The sequence below is a fragment of the Syzygium oleosum genome, unplaced genomic scaffold (genome assembly GCF_021117445.2).
Source record: "Syzygium oleosum isolate NSW1041296 unplaced genomic scaffold, Sole_v2.1 Sole_v2.04, whole genome shotgun sequence".
NCBI classification, from domain to species: domain Eukaryota; kingdom Viridiplantae; phylum Streptophyta; class Magnoliopsida; order Myrtales; family Myrtaceae; genus Syzygium; species Syzygium oleosum.
In genome coordinates this window covers 3,818,854-3,835,823 of record NW_026607488.1, presented here as the reverse complement: position 1 = coordinate 3,835,823, position 16,970 = coordinate 3,818,854, and the positions used below count along the sequence as shown (strand labels likewise).

The window sequence follows — 16,970 nt, the reverse complement described above, 5'->3', positions numbered from 1 at the left end:
AAGTTTTATTCACTGAAGCACCAAATCCAATAAAAAAAACTAACCAAATAAAATCAATATTAGATAATATCAATAGCAAATCACTAAGTGCACCAAAAAATCATCAAGTGCATAAAAAACTCTGTAAAAGGACAAGTAATATGTGAATAAATTTCACCGAAGCCTACTTAGTTCAGCGTATTTATTGTCAAAATCCTAGGCATCTTGCTCACACTCGAGTAGCATGCCTACTGCTGTAGTGTCGATACATACTCCGTGACCTAGAACTTTAAAAGGGTCCAAATCAGCCCAGTTGAATCGCATCATGAAAATGTACAGCGAAAAATGAGAGGCAAGTCAAGAACTTGTGCTCCTACCATACTCATCCAGTGGAATAGAAATTTAGAAGGAAACACAAAAGTGGAAACTCACGATAAAAGACAAGTATTGGCGGCTTGGAGAAGAATATGACAGTCCAAAACCCTCCCGTGGTCTTTACGTGGATGTGGTTTTAGTTTAACATTTTCTTTCAAATAGGTTATGATTATTTCGCCCTTTGTTATTGGGTGGTTTGGAATTCACAAATAGATTTCCATATATACATTGAATGTAGAGGATAAAGTCTTCATGCTACTGAATATGAGGTGACGAGGATTTCATGAATCTATGAAAGAAATAAATTCTCATCGTCCGAAAACTAGAAAGAAATCAATTTTTTAAATAAGAAAACCGACTCTTATCATCCTTTATTCTCGCAATATTTTATGTGAATAGGCTATTGAGTCCTTTTATATCCAACAAATGTATGAATACCCTTTTCTATACTTACCCAACTGCTGTTTCCTCAAAATTACCAGATTACCTCATCAATAGAAGATTCTTATGTAGTAGGTTCTAATTAATTTAGCTATCAATTTTTTTTCTTTATATAGACATTTATAAGCTCTTATAATGTTCAGACAGAAAAAATATTTAGCAGTTTAAATAAGTGACACCGTTTGACTGTCTAGAAAACCTTCCCGCTTCGTAAAGGAGTCTTCACTGTTATTAGTTCTCTCACAAAACCAAATCACAGCCCTACCACTTCTTTAACGAGTCTTTACTACTATTGTTTCTTCCAAAGCCAGACTCACGAGTCATTTTTCAAACTTTAGTTAATTTTAACCACGTGACCTTTTATCAAGACACCAAGACACTCTCTCATATTTGAATTAACTATATCGAATAAGACCTTTTACTTTTATCCATATAACCTTTCATCATTGCAATATGAGACATCGTTTCACCTTTAAATTCAGTAAGATTAGACAACTTACGATCATCATTTTATCACAATTTTTCTTTTCCATTTTGTCCGCACAGCTCAAGAAATTCTTCATAATACATGACTATTCGTTCTAAAGTTGGTAAAACGATACTCTGTTTAGAGGAATAGTCATTATGTTCTGAAAAACTGCTCTTCTTATATGAATGGACATACTCTTTTCACCAACAATACAACTCTTGAAAAAGTACATAATTGTAGGGGTGTCAATCAATCGGGTCAAGTCGGGCTTTCATGATACCCGACCCGAAACATATAGGGTCATGCTTGACCCGCCTAGACCCACCCCAAGACCTTGATCATTGTACACCCCAAGGACCGGGTCGGGCCGGGCCGGGTTTCGGGTTTTTTTTTTTTTTTTGCAGGTCGCTTCAAAGAAGCTCAGTTCCATGTTCTATTGGAATTGCACGGTTCCACCTGTGAAAATAATATATCCCCATATATGTAACTTCCCATTTCTACTGTTTAATCTGTAAGCTCCCCTTTTGAGTCCAAAAGGATAATCAGATGTAATAATTCTAATAAAATATGAATTGAACAAGGTTGGCTTATCCTCCACACCAGATTAAAACATGCCAAGTGCAGCCCAGTAAACATATCCACTCATTGGGGTCAGATCATACATATTGAAATAAACTGGTGCACAGCTTGGACCATAGTCTGACTTTGCCTTGGGAAGGAAGCAAAATCGGATTGCTGATTTGCCTCTTAAAGACTTAAACGACGAGGAACCACTAATTTCCATGCTTTCCTGTATCTCAGTTTCATTCTTATCTTGGGTGAAGAAACAAAATCTAAGTCAAGGAGTTTTACATACCTGTATGAAAGGACAAAAATAGAAACAGCAGTTCAGTCAAGGAGTGCACACAACCCGTATAATAGGCCAAAATTACAATCATAATCAACCTGTATGAAGTTTTTTTTTTTTTTTGGTAAGGTACCTGTATGAAGTTCATGCTGTCTTTTAACTATAAAACAATTTATTTACTCTAATAGGGTGGAGAGAGGGGCGGAGGTTGAGGATGTGGCAACTAATTGATTGAGTACTAAAAAAGGACAGCTGCGTTCTTTTCATTCCAAAGATCTATCAGTTAAAAAATTACTTGTCTGGAAGAGGAATTACACAACCAAATCATAATGATGCCAAATTATCATTTGGTGAATGGAATCATGAACTATCAAAGTGTCACGCTTTCTCCTGTCACGCTTCCTTTTAATCTCGTGAAATGTATCTAAGTATAAGAAGCACAGAGTTAGGAATTTCAAAACGATATAAGTCACTGACAGTTAAGCAAAAATGCGACTCCAGCATATGCAACAAATGAGTTTCAGTGAGACCAAAGACAAAATATGAAGCAAAATGAAAGGAGTTCCCACAAAGAAATATAATTGCTTAGACAAGCATCATCACATGAAATAACTCAGGAATTAGCACCCAAGGCACGATCATGCTTTTACAAATTGGCATACAGATACAAGCAAGCATCCTATTACATTCTGTCTTGTCCATGAAGGTTTTTCTTGTCCAATGACTCTTGTCCATGAAGTTGATAATGCAAAATGTAAACAGATCTCTGAAGACAGGATCAAGGGAACCTTCATATTACAAGATTTTGACATACCTACAACTATCACAGAACATTTAATATGCATTGAACTGTATAAAGTTAAGAATTAACGTTGTTATTCTGCTTTCCTGGGCACTTGTGGTGCTCATGTGCCAAAAATGAGTAATTATGTTAGGGTAAAGAAGGAACTGGAAGGACAAAGAGAACTCAGACTGCCGCAAGTTGAGATTTGAAAATCAAAAGATTAGTTGGTGGACTGAAAAAAGGTTGCACAAGCATTCAACTATGTAATGAGGACGAAGGGTAAATAAATACAACACTCGTCTCTCACCTAACTTTAGATAGAAAAAATCTCAAGCAGGAAGGCTTGATCGGAGATATACTAGAGTGTTACTGTAATTTGTAATAGAGAACTGACACTCAATAAATCTCAAACCTGCAGGCCTATGGGGTCTAGATCAATAACAGTCCTAAATTCGTGCCCTTTTCCCACCGGAACGAAAACGGAGACCATTATGGGCACTAAACATGGAATCCTAATAATATATTAAGCATCTTTGAACTCTTTCTTAACCCTTTCCAGTAAAAGGGTTTCGCAAGACTAACTTAAGCAAGCAAAAGACCCACTTAACAATAAATTATGGCGCGACCAGACATCATCTCTTTCGACTTATGCCAACGAAATAGGCAGGATGCAATTCCTAGCTTGCTGAAGCAGGGTGGAAGCTTGCATTTGAGTTCAATGGCTTTAGTTACTGGACTTCAGTCGACGGCACATTTCCCTGCCTCGAGCACCAGCTTCAGCATGTTAAGATATATGGTTATGTACAGGAGCTTGAAGTCATTGAGCTCATTGAATTTCTACTTAAGAATGCACAGGTCCTGGAGAAAATAGAGATTTCTGCCAAGAAGACTCTGCAGCGAACACATAGCAAGTACATGTTTGCCAGTGACATTGGTCGTCCGTCAAAGGATTATTGTACATCAGACACACTCCTAGAGTTTTCACAAAAGTTGTTAAGTTTCCCGAGGGCCTCAACTTGTGCTGTAATTGTCACGCCCCGAACCCCATCGAGCTCGCGACATCCCTTGCTCCGGTCGAAATGATGCGACGTCCCAGGAATGTCGCCGACCCAACCCAAACATCAGAGCCACATGCGGAAGCGAATAATAAAACCCCGGACAAATAATGACGACAACGGGGTAGAACAACAGAACAATCCAGCAACCACATATTCATACAACACCAAATATACATACATCATATTACAGGCATAATTAACAAACTAGCATCCGAAATCACCGTCAACAAAATATCAAGGTCCGGTTAACTTAACTTCCCTATGGGTCAACCCGATTTACATAACCCCCAAAAATCTTAAGGAAAAACCTAAGGATCGCCCTCCTCCAGTCTGCTTCTGAATCTCTGGCTCAAATCTCTGGAACTCACCTGCAGCTCCACTGGGCACCAACAGTAGCTCCCCGGACTTCCAAAAAGAAAAGGCGTACTTCCTGGGTTTAGGGCCGGGGGTCTGAAAGTGGCGGTTATACAACCGTGAGACGAATCTCAATAAGTGTACAACCCCAAACCCCACGTAGGCACTCACGTACCGCCAGACGAAAACACACATAACACACAACGATCGGCCAAACTAACAATCACATGCGACCCTACCTGGAATCCATCACGCACGTTCCTGCACGTTAGACAATAACACAGCCAACACATCACAGCGAGGAATCACAGACGCGCGCGTGCCTCAATTATAAGACAGAAACCACTTGGGCACGTCCCATACCGCGCCTAGCAGTTTCTACCCCATAATTAAGCATCACATCGCGCGATACAAACACACTCGCACGCTACTCACACCATGCGTCACTTTCCACAATCCTCTCGCTTGTCTTGCCAAATCCCACTCATTTTCAACCTTTCCACCACTACCGCGCCCGCGTAAACGCATCGGCCAACGGTCTTCGACCTCGTCGAGGCATCGTCACCCCCGTCGGGCCGGGTATCGTCACCTCGTCGGGGCGGCATCGTCCCGCGTAAACGTACACGCCTCGGGACGGAATCCTACACACACTTTCCTTCTACCGCGCCCGCGTAAAACGCATCAGGCCAACGGTCTTCTGACCACGTCAGGCATCGACACCTCGTCAGGCCGGGCATCGTCACCTCGTCAGGGACGGCATCGTCCCGCGTAAACGTACACGCCTCAGGACGGATCCTTTCCAACCAAACCACATTTCCATATCCTCGTTCCACTCAAACCACACTTACGCACGACCAGTACTCGCACGGCCAAACACAATTCCACATTGCATGCACATTTCACAATTCACATACACTTTGCAAATATACATTCTCACCACGCCAGCACACCACACAATCATACACATATAACACGCGATCCCGAAGCACTATCACACATTCTTGGCACGCGAACATATTGTGCAATCGCACTACCACACCATCACACCTTACGGCCACACACGTGACATACACGACCACACGTACACAACCCGAAACACAATCCCAAATCAGCCAACTACCACAAATCGCACAATCACGCACAAATTTCCATTCAAGGCACAATCCCAATAATTAATCGCACAATTTAATTCCGATCAAACCTCAACATCACAGCCCTAATCCAAGCTCCCTAAACCTCAAAATTCTTCGCCTAATCAGTCCGCTACCACCAAATAATCAGTCACTCAAATCAGTCCCGAGCAGCCCCTAAAACAGTCACAAATCGCCTAAACCAGGTCCTAAATGAATCTAGAAATACCCGAGCTCCTAGGTAGTTTTTGGGGGAGACACTTACTCAAAAGGTGAGACAGAACGGGGCTGGAACGGGCCGGGACAGCGGCAGCAGCGGGAGCAGCGTCGCCGGCGATGTACGGACGGCGTGAACAAGTGATCCCCCCGTACGGCGGTGAACAGATTTTCCGTACGGACACCGTACGGACAGTGGCTGGGACGGTGGCCGGCGAGGTGCCGTGATTACCGCGGCGTCCAACGGTCCGGCGTGAACAGTGACCCCGTACGTACGGTGAACAGTACCTGTACGGGGGACACTGTACGGACTATGCTGGACGGCGACGTACGGCGAGGCTGGATGGCTGGGTGTCGACGGAACGGCAATCGGAGCTCAGACGAAGCTCCGGCTGATCTGTTTGCAGACGAAAGAGAAAAAGAGAGAAACAAGGCTGTTTTGGACAAAAAGCGGGCTGTGGTGGCTGAACAGGTGAGAGGGAGGTCCAAGGGTGCTGTGGCGACGGCTGGTGGGCTTGCAGCAGCTCCGGCTGGTACTGTTCCGACGTGAACAGTACCAGAAAATGCAGTAACCGAACTGCAGAACAAGAAACGAAGAAGAAGAAGAATTTTCACGGGGGAAATGACCGAATAGGCTGAGAGGAGAGAGAGAGGGTCTGGTCAAATGAGTCAAAGTTGGTGTGAGTGGAATCCATGTGTCTCAATCTAAGCCAATTGGACAATTTTGCCCTTGATCCAATGGCTTTCTTTCCTTCTCATCCAATAATTTAGGGGTAGAATGGTCATTTGCTCTTAACCATGGTTGACCAGACCTGAGTTAAGCCTAACTCACCTTGGTTAATCCCAAAATTAAATCCAAATTTCGGAATTAATTAAAAATGGCCTAGGGGTATTTTCGTAATTTTCCGATCCCGAACCCAAATTCCAATTTTCGCACATACGTGTTCCATATGTGCGTGGCCAACATAATATGGCGTCGGAATCGCGAAATTCATCGCGCAAGCCCTCGAAAATCCACGTCAAAGTCTCGGGAATAAAATAATATTATTTTTCCAATTTTTGTCGAAATTCCAATTTTTGGCCAAAATCACTCTGAATGTGCGTGGCCACCCCAAAATGACCTTGGCCGCGAAAAATAACCTCAAACGGCCTCAAAATCCAACATCGGTGTCCACAGGGGCAAAATCGTAATTTTCCCGGTCCCGAACCGAAATCCATTTTTTTGCAGAAATGGTTGGCCCCAAGGTTGACCAAGCCAAAAACGTCATCGGCCGTCCAAAATTGTCACTTTCAAAATTCTCGATTCCCGGGCCCGAATTCCAAGAAATGACTAAAATCGAGCAATCGCAACTTTAGCTTATCTCTGGCTAACGGGTGGCTCTCTGGAATTACGCGCTCTCGACCCGTGACCGACACTAAGTCAAATCACGTTTAAGTTTACTCCACCCGGGACGACCTCGGTTGTCATATAATTGCGAGGGTCTGTCACTAGTGCCCTTTGGACACGATCAATCAAATAGATCGGTCTCGGTTGGCTCAAAACATTCCCTCGTCAATCGATATGATCGAAGATCGAACCCAGGTCGAGTTCTTTGGTCGTGCGAACTCAATCCCGCAACGGCCCTACCCCTAAGGTTAGCATCCCGTGAATGCGCATTGCCGGGTAAGACCTCACTATAGTGCATTGGTCAAATTCATTTCTTAAATCCCGGGAAAAGGATCGAAAATTCAGACTGTTACAGTAATACACCTGGGTTAGATACTGGAATTGGAATTGTGTTCACCCCTCTTTTGGACACCCTTGATGTTTCTATTTCAGGCATGTCTCACATCTGATAGACTTTACAAAAGTAGTTGGCCTTTATGATGTATTCGCTTTTTTGCCTCAGGTCTAGCAACATCCACGACTCTGTACAGGCAGCTTTATGAATATTTTGATAGTGGATGTGTCTTTTTATGCCAAAGTGTGTTTCTCTTGACAACCTTTCTTTTCAAATTCCCAGCTCTTTCTAATAGTTCGGCTAAATTTTTGCAGTATAGATTTACTTGAATTATCTCTTGATACCAGTTACAAGCAGTTAATTCCGTCCTGTGGCTGCTCTTCTCTCTTGGTTTTTCACTTATAGGTTGGTGTCTTCAATGTTTCACTTTTCAGCTTTAGCTACCATTTCTTTGTCCTGAAAGGAAGTCAATGCAGGTCAATATTCTTGAGTACCGCCCTTGAATGATTAGTCTATCAACATCAATATCAGTACAATCCTAACCTACTGTACAGATTCCGTGAAGTATTGAGTTGTGCAGTCATCAAGTTCGTATCTTTTATTAAAGTCTACTCTAAAACTGTTATCCTATGTGCTCGTCTTCCTAATTATCCAAACCTTTCTGCTCATTATTCCTCACGAATGATGTTAGAGCTCAATGGAAGACCTTCCATGAGAAAATCGGCCATCGATCTGGACTTTAGGTAATTTGGCAATCGACCCCTTAAACTTTGAATTGGGTGAAACCAGTCCAACTTTGTGGGAATCTACTTCATCCCCTCCTGACACAGGTTGTTTTCAATGAGACTTTTCATAGTAACATGTCCGTCGAGCATCGATCTCAATCAGTATATGCACTTCAACCGCCACAATTCCAAGATGATAAGTGATGCTCTAATATGAGATTTCACAAATAGAGCACTCCCACATTGTTTTTTGGAAACCTAACGTAAACGATGTCAGAAATGACAAAAGTCGAATCAAATGGAATTTTGATTTCTGAACCAAATAGATAGTTTCGGCTTGATCGGCCCGTCTCGGTTCAATTCAACATTTGAACCGAACTTGTCCCCGCTCGATCTATAATATTTGAGTCCAAGTTGCTTCACTTGCTTCTTCACACTCCTCCATCATACTTTCCTAGAATTTGTGTACGCTAAATGGAAGCTCCAAAATCAGTCATGTCCATCTTAAACTTGCGAGTCTGTGATGCTTCAATTGCTACTTAGCAAATGAGACCTCCTTGGTATTTCCAGCTCGTACAAGTGCTCGAGATGAAAGAACAGCTTGGATTCAAATTTCAGCTCATTGATTTAGGGTGGATGAAAAAAAAAAGAATTAGGGTGGATGAAAGCACATGACTTCCACGGTTAAATCTAGTGCCTCAAGCAATAGCTTAAGCATGTAAAGATATATGGATGTTAAATTGTGAAAGCTACAAAATCTAAATAATTTGAAAAAATGAAATGCAATTAAAATTCGACCCAAAAAAAGAAATAAAATTAAATAGCGAAAGCTACAAAATCTTTTCAAAAAAGTTGAATTAAAAGTTAATAACGATTTCCGCCTTTTTTTTGTCTCATGAGTTACTGAATCAACCATGTTACCGGCTGCCTTTTTACCTTTCTCGCTCCTCTTCGATTTCCCCAACCCAAAGACAATTCACATTCGAATCATTTGAGCACTCCGCCGTGTGCCGGACTGGAACTAAAAATGTTTGACATGCGGAAGACGAAGCATCCATGTTTCCGGCACACGACGTCACTTGGCTTGTTTCTTGTTGCACTCCAAGCGTTTGTAGAATGTCCTGACTGGGTTCAAACTTCCAACCCTCTTTTCTGACATAATTCTGTTTAGCCCCGGATTTCTCTCTCAGATCCATTTCTCCTTTATTGTTGTGGTTTTGATCACATCATAGGGGTGTACAATGCGTGAACTATTTTATATGTATCTTCTGACATATTTTTTTGTTATGTTTGTGTAATTCGCAGAGTGTGTCCTGGAGTAGATCAACTATGGAGGGCAATAATGTTGTTGACGAAATCAGCAATGCGAAAAGTTGGAAGGGCCATAAAGATGGTGGAAATGATGTAATCAGTAGTTTGCCGGACTCAATACGGGTCTCTACATACATTCCTTCCTACCCACGAGGGACGCCGTACGGACAGTGATGGTCCCGCAATTCCGTTACCTCTGGACTTTTGCGCAACTTATCTTTTGATCAGTTCTTTCCATAATTGTGAACTGTGAAGAGCGGACAGTGTCACAATGGTCTTGAGTATGATGAGAAGTTCTTAAATTTCACCGTGTATTGACTCTGCATGAGAGCCCCACAATTGACTCGTTCCGGCTCAAGATGGATTTCTATTTGAACTACGCAACGGATGAGGATGTTTGTGATAATCCTGAATTCGAGGACCATGTAATGAAATAGAGAAGAATGTCGAACAAAATCGATTCATGGATTTGCTTTGCAGTGAGGAAAAAGGTTAAGTTCCTCGATTTGGGCTTCCTAGGGTGCGGCATTTCAGTTATTTCTTACAGGTTACCCAACATTGCTCTCAGGTCTAGCTATTTAGTACATCTCAAGTTAATTGCTTGTGATGTCAAACCACTAGGACCGATTCAATTGAAATCGCTTAAAAACTGTCATCGAAGGAAATTATGCTAAATGAGAAGATACTCGGTGAGATAGTATACGCTTGCCCATTACTTGGAGAGCTGTCTCTTGAAAAATGCTATGGTCTCCAGAAGCTCAGGTTCAATAGGCGCTCATCTATTGAAGAATTGAACCTCGACATGTGTGAGGGCTTGGAGAAGCCTGGTCTTGCTTCCTCTTATGCAAACAAATGAGTATGAGATCGGCTCTCTTGAATTATTTCGTAATGTTCTAAATGCGGAGTTTAATTTGGTGGCTTGGACATGTTGAAGATAAGGAAGACACTGTACAATCTAGATCTTCCATCACTAATATGCTCAGAGGCGCGTCCATCGTTTTGTTCCAATGGCGTAATTTCACTCTCACTTCCAAAATTCCTAATCTGCCACATCCCTTCCCTTTAGATTAACCAAAATCAGACACTAAAAGTTTATTCCATAAAAGATAACTAGGGGCGTCCATGGTTTGGTTCGGTTCGGATTTCTTTGAAATCTGAACCGAATAGCGTGTTGAAATTTAGTTCGATTCGGTTCTGATTTTCGATTTTCATTTATTTATTTATTTTATTTTATCTGATCTGATTTGATTTTATTAGCTTTTTCACTTTTTTGGACGTATGCCTTTCTCTCTCTCTCCTCCCACCTCATCCTTCTGTTCTTTGTCGCCCTCTCTCTCATGGGGCCTTTCGCTTCACCTTCACAACAATGGCGGTTTCTCCTCCTCTTCACGACCACCGCCCTCAACGATTTCGCGGCCTTCGCGCGTGCCGGCACCCCGGGCACCAACATCGGCCCCACCCACCTCCGCCTCCGCCACGGCCACTGCCGGCTCGTCCCCCACAATGCCGCCCTCAAGCGAGACTACTACGCCCCCTCTGCAATGCTCGACCTCGCCACCAACCGGATCCGCCTCCTCACCATCCTCACCGACACCTGGTGCTCCTCCGGTTAGTTCCTCCCCGACGGATCCCTCCTCCAGACAGGTGGCGACCTCGATGGCTTCCCCAAGACTTGCCGCTTCACCCCCTATGACCTTGCTGGCGGCTGCGACTGGGTTGACCTCGACCACCGAAGCTCTCCGACGGCGGTGGTACGGCACGAGCCAGATCGTCCCTGACGAGTCGGTGATCGGCGGCTGCGGCAGCGTCTCAGCGAACAACGTCGAGTATTATCCACTGAGGGAGACGGGAAGATCTGCAGAGAGAGAAATACCCAAATGATCGAATATAAATGTTGTGCATTTTCAGTTCGGCTCGGCTTATAAACCGAACCGAACCAAACCAATAAAACCCAAACCAGCAAAAAAAAAGTCATTTTTTCAGTTATCCGAACCGAACCGAAAATACACGAAATTTCGGTTCGGTTCGGTTCGATTTGTATTTCAGTTCGATTTTCTAGTTTGGTTCTGACACCCTAAAGATAACAATGTTGTCGAAGTCGGTTTACTGTTTCAGGGTCACAATTAAGTTGAAGTGACCGACTTCCTTTTCTATCAGTCTAAACATTTCTTTCTTCTATCGGGTATTGACTATATGGGAATTGAGCCAACGGCCCTGCCCATCGTTTGCATGGAAGCATTTGACGCTTGAAGTGAGTCTAACAGAGTGGCACCTCCCTCGGATTTCTAGTATAATTAACTTCTCATACTAGTAAAACGGCCCTCATGGGGATGGCAGAGTATTCTGATGGGGAGAGATTTGATATCGAACTCAGTAATATGGTCGGTTGGCATAGGGGAAAAAATCAATATCTGAGAAGATAGGTGGCTAAAACGAGGATTAATAAGAGGACTAGCAACTTCTCGAAACCAACCAGAGTTGCAAACGTAATCCAAAATGAGAATAGAAGATGGAATGAAGATTTGCTAGCAAGAATGTTTGATGAGCAAACTGTTAACGAGGCGTTAGCAATACCACTATGCAGTCATGCAACAGAGGACAAACTTGTGTGGACAGCTACGAAGTTGGGGGTCTTCTCGGTGAAAAGTGCATACAATCAGATTCATCAAAAGGAAAACACACAGAATGTAATGCAAGCCTCATCATTTTTCAAGCCATCCCGCAAGCTATGGTGCATAATCTAGAATTTAAAAATCCCATCCAAGGTTAGAATATTTCTATGGAGTGTATGCCAAAATGCTCTCCCCACAGCAGAAAACCTCTATAGGAGGAAAATCTTACCTCGACCAGCATGCCCCTTCTATGATAAGGAAACTGAAATGGTAGAGCATCTATTTCTTCTCTGCCCCTGGACCGAAGCCATCTGGACAGATCCCTCAGTACAGATCAAAATCACACGTCAAGAAATAACACGGATTGAGGTATGGATTCATAACTATGAGTTACGGCTACATAAATTGCTGAATCTAGATGAAATGGCCATTCTTTTGTGGTTGATATGGAAGGCCAGAAATGAATTTGTGTTTAGGAAAAAACCCCTAAATCCGAGCACCCTAATTGAGTCGGCAAGAATGATAATGCAAAATTATAGGAAGTGGAATCATCAAAGCTCTATTTTGCACGCTGAAAAGAGCCTTTTACCTCTGTGTTGGAAACCACCGATGAGAAACTCCTTCAAAATCAACATAGATGGATCCTTCCTTGGAGATGTAGCAAAAGGCGCAGTTTCTGGAATCCTCAGAAACGAAGTTGGTACCTTGCTAGAAGGCTTCGCCAGGACAGTACCCGCGACCTCGCCGTTGCACATAGAACTGCAAGCTTTGCTGCATGCTCTAGACTACTTCGTCGACAGGAGAAAAGATGGAATTGTGATAGAAACTGATTGTCTTGAAATAGTAAAGAAGCTGTAGGACCAGAGAGAAGTCGGCTGGGAAGAGGAAGCTTTCATTAGAGAAGCGTATATCCGAATGGCCCAATACACAAACCTAACTGTGGCCCATTGCAATAGATCCGCGAATCAAGCTGCCGATTGGGTCGCCAAAGCGCAACGTACAAATTCCCTTTTTTCATCTTGGCTAACCCGTCCCCCCCAACCATTATGGGAGTTGTTATGTTTTGATGCCCCTTCGTCGGGTTGTAGTTTCAAGAACACTTAATTTTCAATCAAAGTGTTTCTATTTAGATCAAAAAAAAAAATACTAGTAAAAGATCTAAGCCAAACTATTACGTATATAAGATGAAAGAAATAGGCGGTAGTCCTAAGACAGGGAGATTTGTGTTATGCTTCATGCATCATAGCTAGTATTCGTTAACAAGTTCAGTCACTACCGGCAAAATTTATTATCACTGGCTAAGTGTAATATTCAAGTTTTCTTTGTCTCATCTCGTGTTGGCGGTTTAGGGGTGTGCAACAGGTTCAGTCCAACCCAATTTTTAGCCGGAACCAGTTCAATTCTCGGCTCCAAAATCCTAAAATTGGCCTTTGCTATTTGGTTCGGCTCCCAGTTCTTATCTTAGAACCACCGGTTTGAATCAAAATCCATAATAAAATTTACTATCTAGGGAGAACGTTGCGTAGTATAAAAGAAAACTCAGACCAATGATAAATAGGAAAACGGAACTTGCAACACCATAGGAAAGTTACAGGAAAATAATGATAATAGTCACTGACAAATCAGAATGTATCCAAAAGTCGCTTTGAAGAAACAAAATTGCAGCAACTTCAATGACTAGAAAATATTTCATTGTTGATAAGTAAGGTACCGTTTGGAGTCATATAATTTTTATTCATAATCAATTAAATCAATCAAACTTGTTTATATAATCATTTAAACGTTTCTAAGTGATAATAATCTATGGTTACACAACTTCAACGTTAGGTTTGAGTGCTAAGTTTGTACTCTGTGTTGACACCTATTTTTAATTTGCCCAAAATTAATTGCACAAAATTTAGGAGTTAATTTTCTTTAATTCCTAAAATAAAAAATATTTCTATTTAAATACATTGCATATATAAATTAGGCATATTTGTATTAGTAGGGTCTATTAGAGTGTTTTTTTTAAAAAAAATTCAAAATTTACAAAAAAAAATTCAATTTGGGCCGGGTCGGGGCCGAGCCGACCCGGCCCCTTTTCTTTTTCTTCTCTTTTCCCCGCACGGGCCCCGGCCCTTTTTCTTTTTCTTTTCTCCCTCGCGCGAGCCCGGCCCGCTCTCTTTTTCTTTTCTTCTTCCCCCCCCCCCCCCCCCCGCCCCCACACGAACTGGGCCTGGCCCGGCCTTTCTCCTCCTTCCTTCTCCCCCGTCGCCCGTCGCTGTTTCCTTCCCCTGTTCGCCCTTGTTCTGGCCGCAGGGTGACGAACGGGGGCGGCCTCTCGCTGTCGCTATCTGGCCAGAGCAGGGGCCGAAGAGGCATGCCGACGGGACTAGCAGTCCTCCCCGATTTCCCGGGCTCTCCTCTCCCCCTTCTTCCTCTCTTCCTCACGGCACTGAACTGGCTCCCCCTGCTCTGCACCGGCCTAAATGGCCACGAAAGTCACGGGCCAGATAGGCCGGTGCAGGCCATCGTCATGCAGACGCGAGAGCAGGTGAGACGCGTCGTCGCCGCTTATAAAAGCCGAAGAGAGAGAGAGAGGCGGGGGTCGGCCATTTGAGAGAGAAACAGGGAGAGATAGAACAGAGAAAGAAGAGAGAGAATAGAGAAAGAGAGAGAGAAAATCGAGAATCCTCAGGCCGTGAGAAGGAAGCCCGTTGCCTCGCCGATGCCCCCCCGACCAGCCGGAAAACCTCCAGTTGCGTCGCCGAACGGTGAGCCTTCCCCGGTGCTCTGTTCGCCCCTGTTTTTGTGTCCGGTGTGGCCGGGACTCGCGCCGACCGTGTCGCGCGATTCCCGACCCATAACGTCTTCAGTCCCGGTCCCTACTCTCTGTCGAAGGTGAGCCACAGCCGTTGGAGCCGACCGATTCGTCGGAGGAGGTCGAAACACCTCAGTTTTGGTTATGCACGCCAGGTGTTCGACGAAATGCCTCAAAGAGGCCGGTTTTTAATTCGGTCGCCGGCCGGCGAGCGGCGGTCGGACGGCGAGCCAAGTAGGCGGCGAGACTTGGTGGTGGTTCTAAAAGCCGGATTTGGGGCCGGCGCCGGCCTAGGTCGGCCAGCGGAAGGCCAATTTTGGCTCCGCCGGCGTCCCCGCGTGTTTGTACACGCGGGGTTGACCCGACCCGGGTCAACGCCCTGGGTCGGATCCGTTGACCCGGGTTGGTTCCGACCGACCCGGATTCGCGACCCGACCCGGTTTTATTTTATTTTATTTTAATTTTTTTAAAAAAGACTTTTTTTTATCTTTTTCTTTTTTCTTTTCTGTATTTATTTTATTTTATTTTTTTAAAAAAATTAATTTTTTTCTTTTTTTCTTTTCTTTTTCTCTTTCCTAAATTATGTGATACATCTGTTGTTTTAATTTATTGTATTATTATGCATGTTATTGTCTTGTTTAAATTAGACAAGCCTGAGGTTGCGCGGTAGTATTTTTGCATGTTTTTTTTTATTTCCGTTGTATTATTATGCATGTTTTTAATACAATTGCTGAACTGTTGTGTTTTGAATGTCATCTGACTTAATTATGATTAAAACCTAAGGCTGCATGTCTATTTTGACTGCTGATCGTTTATGATTATGCACTCGCTTGATCACCTCACATGTTAGGAGAAAGGTCCTAAAATCAATCCAAATTGCCTGACAAATATTTTCAGAAATGAACAGGGTAAAAAGGTACCGAAAGGGCATTTGTTATTCAACTAGTGTAACCAAGTGCCCGAACTCAGTTAATCTCTGGTTCGCAGGAATAGGGTGATTCTCCCATCACCTTATTTGGGTTTCTAATCGACTCACCCCAAATCGATTAGTGGCGACTCCTTGGTATAAACTACTTGCATGTTAAACACTTAAACCCTAAGTCGCGATATGGTATGGGCTTGGAAGAGCCTGAATTAAGTCCCGAACCTAGACTTAGCATGTACCAGGCGAACCCCCCCTTTTTGCACATGATCGAAAAAAAAAGCGGGAGGTCGGTCGCGACACTCTGTTATTTTAGGGCAAAAGGACACTATAAACGCCATAACTTGTGTACGGCGCTCACTTTGGTGCCATAACTTTTTTTCGGATCACTTTGGTGCCAAGTCGGAGGAAAAACGATCACTTAAGTGTCATAACTTTTTTTTGGAACACTTTAGTACTAAAATTTTTGAAAAACGATAACTTAAGTGCTAAAATTTTTGAAAAATGAACATTTAAGTGCTAAAATTTTTTAAAAACGATCACTTAAGTGTCAATCTCCGGCGAGACTCCGGCGAGCCACGTCAGCTTCAGAAATTAATAAAAAAAATGCCACGTCAGATTTCCGGCGAAAAATTGTGTACGGCACCGGAGTTGGCACTTAAGTGATCGTTTTTCAAAAATTTTAGCACTTAAGTGATCGTTTTTCAAAAATTTTAGCACTAAAGTGATCCAAAAAAAAGTTATGGCACTAAAGTGAGCGCTGTACACAAGTTATGGCACTTGTAGTGTTCTTTTGCCGTTACCTTAGTCATCCTTATGAACAATGTTAAATGCCAGCTTGTCGCAAAACGTGGCACTCGGTGCCTACCTTCTAATGAATGGAGTACCTAAAGCGAACAAAACGCTGTTGTTTCATGGATCGGATTATCCATTAGCTTTTAGAGCATAACAAAACCGTCATTTAGATTGTCCCGTTTGCTAGCTATTGCTTCTGCTGGGCGAGCCCCCATCAATTTTTTTGTGAGTTTCGTTCTTTACAAGGTGTAATCAAGATGGCGTCATTTTGGACTGACAATTTAATCGCACTTATGGACGACTAAGGTAAAAGTGGCCAAAATTGTCCCATGGAGTGCCTTTTTTGGAACATTTGAAAATTGTCTATTGGGTGTATACGTACGTGCGTTCTCCGATGTGCATTTCTTCGGTACGTTTTGGAAATTCTTTTG

General features: G+C 43.0%; 1 long non-coding RNA gene across 1 annotated transcript; it reads right to left on the bottom strand.

Annotated features, from left to right (window-relative positions):
• Positions 1-12,115: 12,115 nt before the first annotated feature.
• On the bottom strand, positions 12,116-13,147 carry LOC130138029 (uncharacterized). The gene is made up of 2 exons (XR_008816455.1): positions 12,612-13,147; positions 12,116-12,333 (listed from the first exon to the last, which is right to left on the bottom strand). It is a non-coding gene; the product is annotated as an uncharacterized LOC130138029 (long non-coding RNA).
• Positions 13,148-16,970: the final 3,823 nt, after the last annotated feature.